This window comes from Dasypus novemcinctus, chromosome 17 (genome assembly GCF_030445035.2).
Source record: "Dasypus novemcinctus isolate mDasNov1 chromosome 17, mDasNov1.1.hap2, whole genome shotgun sequence".
NCBI classification, from domain to species: Eukaryota; Metazoa; Chordata; class Mammalia; order Cingulata; family Dasypodidae; genus Dasypus; species Dasypus novemcinctus.
In genome coordinates, this window is record NC_080689.1 from 98,707,282 (window position 1) to 98,715,766 (window position 8,485).

Below are 8,485 nucleotides of genomic sequence, written 5' to 3' on the forward strand. Positions count from 1 at the left end.
CTGCCATTATTTCTTTGGATATTCCTGCTGCCTCTTTCTCTCTTTCGTCTCCTATAATGCATATATATTGGTATGTTTGTTCATGTCCCATATGTCTCTCTTAGGCTCTGTTCAGCATTTGCCTTCTTTATTCTACTTGTCAGTCTCAATCATTTCATTTGTCTTCTCTTCCACCTCACTAATTCTTCTGCTAGATCTGATCTGCTATTGAAATCCTTTAGGCATTTTTAGTTTAAGTATTGTAGTCTTCAACTCCAGTATATCTCTTTGGTTACATTTTATACTTTCTTCAATTTACTGAATTTCTCAATTCATACATAATTTCCTGATATCCTCTAGATCTTTCTGCTTGTTTTGAGCATTTTGATGATCATTTTTTAAAATACTGTTTGGTATGTCCAGAGTCTTGTTCCCTTCTTCATCAATTATTTCTGATGTTTTATCATCTTTCTTTGGATAGGCCATCATGCTTTTTGCTTTTTCTTATTGTTTTTGTTTATCTTGTAAACTTTCATTGTATATTATATATTCTAACATTTTCTGTGTTACCTCTGGGATTTAGACCCTGAGCTTGTCTGTTCCTTAAATTTCTAAACACCTAGTGATATGTCAGACATTTCCTTGAGAAAGCAGAGGTAACAAAAAAGAAAGGAAAGGAAAGGAAAGAAAAATTAAATGAAAGAAAAAACATTACCAGTATTTGCAAATTGTGCCTGTGTTGGTTGGAGCTCTCTTACAGAGCAGCTCATCAACCAAGAAGAAAAGCATTATGCAAAACACAGACCTCTCTGGGTCTGAGTCTTATCCTTGGATGTGCTCATTGCTTTAGGAATTACCCTGCTCACAATAATCCAAATGTCTCCACAACACTCAATGGATTAGACTCCTCACCCTAGAGGGTATTTTATTATTTTATATCTTGAAGCAGGATGTTTCTTAACTGTCTTACCTATGCATAAGCTGCTTCTGCCTTGAAAAAAGTTCTGAGAGAGTGAGCCAGAGATGAAGGACCTTGTTCATTCCTTCAAGCTTGCCCACCTCCCCCCGCCCCACACACAGACTGCCACCATCAAACAAGCAAACCAGTCTGCCTGTAGGGGTTACACTGTTCCCTGCTGGTCGTGGACAGTCACCCACCAGGAGAGCACAAGCCAGCTCCAAAGGATAATAGGGAGAGTTTGGGGGAGGAGTCTGTATATATTTTAGAATTGTGTTTTTTTATTTGGAGCTTGCCCAGATACTGCATAAATTTTCTGTTTTTGAGGGGTTCTGAGGAAGAGGTTCTTCCAGAACTTGGTAGATGTTGAAATATTCTGTGGGACAACAGATGCCAGGAATGTCTTCATCTCCATCTTCACTGATGGGAAGCTCTCGTCTTCATTTATGACAGAATGCCGGCCAAGCATCAAAGTCTGAGTAGCTGTAGTCTATCAGTAGTTCATCTTATTTAATTTAACTCCTGATATTCATCATTTTAATTCTCTTTTATTATTGATAAAACTAGTCAGGAGTTGACAAATCTGTTTGATTTTCTCTAAGAAAATCTTTCGCTTCTGTCATTTTTTTTTCTTTTTCTTTTCTACTTTCTATATCATTGTTCCTTACCTTCTTCTTTATTATTTTTTTTCTTTCACCTAGCAGAGGGTCAGTTTGCTTTTCTTTTCTGGCTTTCTTGAATTACAAATGTAGTTCATTTAACTTTGTACATTTCTCCTTTTATAGTATAGAAAAGCACTTAAAAATTTAAATGTCTATCAATGAACTGCTTTATTTCTATTACCCTACAATCATTTCCTAACATTTAATTCAAAACATTCATATTTAAAATATGACTATTTTTGATTCACAAATATTTGTTATATGTTACTTAACTTCCAAAATTTTGGTTGTTGCTGATAGCTAATTTAATTCTACTTTTGGAAGAAAACATGATCTCTTAAATTAAATACATTTTAATTCATGGAGAATTGATTACTTCTTTGGTATGGCAATTGCTTCATATATTCTCAAGGGAAATAATTAAATGCACAATGATATGATAACTCATGGTCCCAGAATTTCTTAATCAATAAATTTGACAATTACTAAGGATGGTGAAGATTTTGTTCAACTTACACTCACATGAATTTTTTTGGTAATGTGAAGGGTTTTAAATATGTTACAAATGATGAACAGTTTCCTAAAAATGGTAAATATCACCTATCTTATGAAGCAGCAAGTTTAGTCTTCACTATTTATCCAATGAAACTGAAAACATGTCCAAAGGGATTTGTAGAAGTATACTTAGCAGATTTATTCTTAATAACTATTAATGAAACATGGAAATGACACAGTAGTCCATAAAGGAAAATTAAAAGTATAATGATTATAAAAATAACACTACCTAAATATGAAATAAGATGTTAATACATCTAACAACATGATAAATTTCAAAATGAATCCAGGTTTTAACACATGTTTTGGTGGTTTGGAAATGTACGTACCTTGAAAATCAAGTTTTTAAGCTTATTTCTTTTCTATACATCCCATTATAAGTAGGACTTTTAGAGGAAGTTACTTCAGTTAATGTGTGGGTCATTTTAATCAGGATGGTTCTTTCTTTTTTTTTTTTAAATTAGAGAAATTGTGGGTTTACAGGGCAATCTTGAGTAACTATAGGCTTCCATATGCCATGCTCTCATTATCACCTTGCATTAGTGCAGAACATTTGAAGATAGCATGCTTTTATTATTATATTGTTAACCACAGTCCACGGTTTAACTTATGGTTTACTGTTTGTGTAGTGAAGTTCCACGAACTTTTACAAATTTGTGCCCTGGTGCCATATATACAAGCTAACATTTTCTCTTTTATCCACATTCAGATATATAATTTATTGCTAATTATGCTAACAAAATTTTACTACCACCACCATAATCCTTTATCAAAACATGGCCATCATTCCAAATAGGAACCCTATACATTTTTTTTTTAACTTTTACACCAGTCTTTATTTCTAAATAAAAAAAACAAAAACAACAAAGAGCAAAAAACCTCCCATACATGAAAATCATGAGCAAACCAGATTTCCAATACTTGTCAACTACTAGGGAGATGTAAAATTAACATTACTAAACCAAGTTATCTTTTACAAACTCCAAATTTAGAGAAAATCATGTAGCCATTACCATAATAACTAAAAATAAACACAAATGAGAAAAGATAATAAAATGATTATTAAAAATGAGTCTAATTGGGAGTTTATTGGCAGAAATTCCATAACAAACATGATAACCAAAAATATGGTTTTACATTACAATAAGCAGCTTTTTACCAAAGTTAAATTTCAGATGATTCTATAATCATATACAGTGTCTGGAAGCTTAGACTGAAGACTTAAGAAGCTATCACTGTATAACTTATGATTTAATTTTGAAATATCTCTTTAATTCAAGTGTATTAGCAATGTTTGGCCTGTAAATTGTATATGATATTTTAACAATCCACAAAATGTTAATTTTGGGCAATAACTTTTAAGAAAGTAAAAATCGTTAAAACTTCTAAAGCCATAGAAAATCAGGCTGTATTCATTTTAGTTGTAGAGAAAAAGTCAATGGAATTTTCAACTATCAAGTCTACATTTTCCCTAATGAACACAGGATTTATTTAATTCTTGAAGATACTATTTTGGAGCCAATTAACAACCAAAAATAAAAATATTATTATTCCTATATTGCTTTATAATTTAATAAATCAATAATGTTATCTAGCCAACAACACAGACAACCTTTATTATGTCAAATATAAAAAACTGATACTGAAATCACCTAAAAGCTTCGATGGCTTTCTGCATTTGTAAACTAATGACTTTTGGGGGGGAGAGGAAGAACTAAGATAATTAAAGAAACCATACATCTTAAAATCTACAATGAAAGGGAAAAAAACTACTAGACTCTAGTTTTAAACAACTACATGTTATAATAATTTAAAACAAATTTATCATTTTAAATGCCATATGTTTAGACATGCAATATAAGTTAAAAATATGTATAATAACATAGCAACACCACCTAAAAGAAAATAAAGATGTAAGAAATCTTTATAATAAAATTATTGCATTTTTAATGTCGTTTTCTTGAACAAAAACCAAAATCATCAAATTGCTTAATGTTATACCAAACATAAACAATACCTTTACAAATTAGAGGAAATGTATGCAAACACTAGCTTCTGAAGCCCTATAGTTTGTCTGATTTAGATCAGGTAATCAAGGAAGCAAAAGGATATTTAAAATGATTTATTTTATCATTATGCACAATGAAGGAAAGCATAATAGTAGAGTCTTTTTCCACCATAAAATTATTTACACCCATTTATTTAGCTAGAAACTAGCTTGAAGAGGTACTGGTATATTCCATTTGAAATTATTTCTCTACAGCAATCAACTGTCTCGTATTTGGAGCATGTTGAATTAAATATTGTCCCATAAGTCTTTTTTTGTTTTTTTAAGTTTCAACCATTAAGAGTTCAAAGTACTTTGGGAGAACCCTCGTGTCCTGGATGGCCTGATGAACATATTAAAATCAAGCAGCACATCTGTATTCTGAAAATACTCTCAAATCCATACAAATGATGCTTAGTTGTGGAGCTCAGAAATCTCCTACTGGCACTATGACATATAAAGATCATTTGTTATGAAAGTTTCACACCAATTTTGTTTTGTTCTTTCTTCATTAACCGCTGTGCTTCCTTCTCCATTTTCTTCCGTTGTTGTTCTGCTGCTCTCTTTTCTCTGTCTGCTATTTTCTGCTGCCTCAGAACTTCTTCTGCTTGCCAGGCTGCATCTTCTTCTTCCTCCCATGCATTGGTATTTTCTTGCCAGGTATCTAAGTCACCTAATTCAGGAGATTGATGAATAAAAGGCATATCTTGTGTAGCTGCTAATCTACTAGAGAAACCTGTGCTTCCATCTGGAATGCCAAAATTTAATGGTTCTCTCTTCTTAATAACAATTTTTTGAGTCTTTCTTATAGTTGGTGTCATGTCCTTAAAATAGTCGGGTTCCAACTGTTCCAAAGCATTTTGTTGTACTGCCACATTCCCATTCCCTCCTTCAATCTTTACACTTGTGGGTGCATCTTCATCCCAGGAAGTCCACTCTTCAACATCTGTCTGCTTAGGAACCGATGAATAATCAACTGTCGTTGGCAAAATTATTTGGTCTCCACTTAATTTCCGTCCTCTGCCAGATCTGCATATTAATCTCTTTAGGAATGAGAATACTGTTGCTAGGCAGGTACAAACTTTAAATAACCGGAACTGAGTGATGGCCATGGCGGGACTCAAAACCTGCCCCTCCCCCTCCCCGCCCGCCGGGCGGAGGCTCCGAGCTGCCGCGGGCTGCGCGCGCACTCAAGGCGCGCGTGCGCGCGCGGTAGCGGTCGCTTCCTCGAGCTCGAGCTCGCGCTCCGCTTGTTCAATCCCAGCACCGTTCATTCAAAGCCGGGCGCGCTCCGTCGAAGCCGCCGTTGCCGCCACGCAGCTGCCATGGCCTCCCCCTCCTTGGGAAACCCATCCCCGGCCCCTCCCCTATACATTTTAAGTCACCACTTCCCATTCCCACGCTCACTCCATCCCTTGGTAAACTTTTTTCTAGATTCTGACTCTGTTTGTTTATTCTAATTGTTTCAAAACAGTAGAATAAAAAAACACATTTGTCCTTTTGTGTCTGGCTTGTTTCACTCAAGATGATGTCTTCAATATTCACCCTCTTGTCACAAGACAAGAAATCCATTCCTTTTTATGACTAAATATTATTCCTGTATATGTATAGACGGATATTTGTTTACCCATTCATCAGTTGGTAGAAACTTGGATTCCTTCCATCTTTTAGCAATAGTTAATTATATTGCTATGAATATCAGTGTGCAAATATCTCACTTAATCCCTGCTTTCAATTCTTTTGGATATATACCTAGCATTGCACTGCTAGGTCATATGGTGTTCTATATTTAATTTTCTGAGGAAATGCCAAGCTTTCTATACCACTTGCAACAGTTACATTGCAATGGGCATTGAATAAGAATTCCTATTTCTCTACATCCTTTCCAACACTTGTAATCTTCTGTTTTCTTTAATAGCAGTGATTCTAATGTGTGTGATACACTGGTACCAGTACCATGCTGTTTTGGTTAAAGTGGCTTTTTAAGTTTTAAGATTGGGAAGTGTGAGTCCTTCAACTTCATTGTTTTCTCAAGATGGTTTTGACTATTTGTGGCCATTTAACCTTCTATGTGAATTTGATGATTGGCTTTTCCCTTTCTGCAAAGACAGTTGTTGGAATTTTATTTTTAATTTTTTTTAGTGTGGTATATTTATTACAATTGAAGAGCACACTTTGAAGCATTGCTACTAACTGTGAACTATAGTTGACACTCTGCCCCACACAATTTTATAGGTTACAACAAAATGTATAATGGCCTGTATCATCATTGTAATGTCATTCAGGACAATTCCAAAGTCCCCAAAATGCCCCCATGTTACACATAGAATTCTTCCTTTTATCTTAAGTAGGGAGAACCACCTCTGGCAGCTCTGAACAGATCATGAAGACCTGATGCAGTAAAGCTAACACTGGAATAAAGTTCCACTTTTCAGCTAACTGCTGTGACACCAACAAAGACCACTTTAGATACAAAGAGAAAACAGCAAATCCTGTAATATTCATTTGAGCGCCTGCATTCCTGAAATTTTCCTGATGATATCTTTAGAAGGAAGTCAGTCACTGAATGAGTGGGTCATTCCTGTATTCTATTTAATATGCGGCAAATACTAACACTAAGTAAAATCATAATACATATATATAAACACAGGATAAGAAATTATTATATTGGTAATAATATATTATTTTTGATCTTTGAAATCAAGGCACTATAAGCTATATATTTTCTGAAAGATTCATAATTTAACAGTCCCTTTATTGAATTATCTGATCTTCAGAATTGAGGAGTGTGGAAACCTTATTTAGTCAATGGTTTGTAGCAGATATATTAATCCAGTTCATAGTATAGTCTGGATAAGCCAGAATGGCAGTCATCAATTTACAATGAGAAATGCAGTTATATTGAAGACCAAAATCATTTTCCCTTGTGAACAGATTATTTTCTTTCTTTATGACATTGGCATTCAGATGTGAATCACGATCTGTAATGATAAGCATGAAATAAGAACAGAGGGAATTGTACAGGTCCTCTAAAGAAGGACAGATATATGTAACAGTGAGGGAACTTGCTAAAAATATGAATGCCAAAGCCCCTGTACATTCTGATGAGGTGTGAGAATTACATTCATCTCACCCAATTCTATAGATTATGATAAGATACATAATGGCTTGTATCTGTCACTGCAATATCATTCAGGACAATTCCCAAGTCACAAAAATGCCCCTGTATTACACCTGTTTTTCTCTCTTCCTGCCTTCAGAACCTCCAATACCCACTGCCTCCACATCAATAATACAATTTCTTCCATTGCTAGAATCATAATAATCTATAGCAAAATATTGGAATTTTAATTGGGATTGCATTGAATCTATAAATTACTTTGAGTAGGATTGATATCTTAAAACTATTATTGTTCCAATAGTCTTCAAAGATCATGGAATGTCCTTCCATTTATTATCATTCCTTCTAGAAATGTTTTATAGATTTTATTCTGTTATCAACTGTGGATTTTGCATTATATATTATTTTCTCAATCAAGAAATAAATTCCCTTTGAATGTTATATAACATACATATGAAAAAATATTGTAAACATAACAATGTTTGTAAATACAATATCATATGTTTCTCATAGGCAATAGGTTGGTAATAGTACATGCATAACATGAAAGTACTAAGACAAGAATACACAAAGTACACATACACTTAATGGGAACATTTAAGTTGTAATCCCTTCTACACACTCTAAACAAATTACATAATACTGTCAGAAAAATGTCTTAAAACAACATATTTTAATAAGAAATAATTCCAATAAAGAATAGCAGTACTAAGGACTAAGGCATTCAGAGATTTCAAAAGTCATGCTTTTTTCCCAGTGAAACTAAATTTTGCCAAATAGGTTTTCAAAAGTTTGTTCAGAGTCAACATTACACATTAATGTCACACATTTATTTCATATTTTTATTTTTTTCCCAATAAAAGATCTTTGATAAAAATGAACAATGCCCAGGTAAAACACAGTTGATAGGAAATGGATCAAATATTGATATTTTAACTACTATGACAAATATTTGAATGTTACAAGTTTATTCAAACAAAATAAAAATATAAATGTGATGAGCATTATTTTTAGTATTCTTTGTCCAAGTCCTTTGCGTTCTCAGTTAGATTTATTCCTATATATTTGATACTCTTAGTAACTATTGTAAATGGGCTTATTTCTTGTTTTCTACTTCTGATTGTTTATTGCTTGTTTTCAAAACTCTAGCGATGTTTGGCTAT

The 8,485-nt window shown here is 33.5% G+C and overlaps 1 pseudogene; it reads right to left on the reverse strand.

Moving 5' to 3' along the window:
* Positions 1-4,261: 4,261 nt before the first annotated feature.
* On the reverse strand, positions 4,262-5,372 carry LOC101410754 (receptor-binding cancer antigen expressed on SiSo cells pseudogene; annotated as a pseudogene).
* Between the last annotated feature and the right edge of the window lie 3,113 nt (positions 5,373-8,485).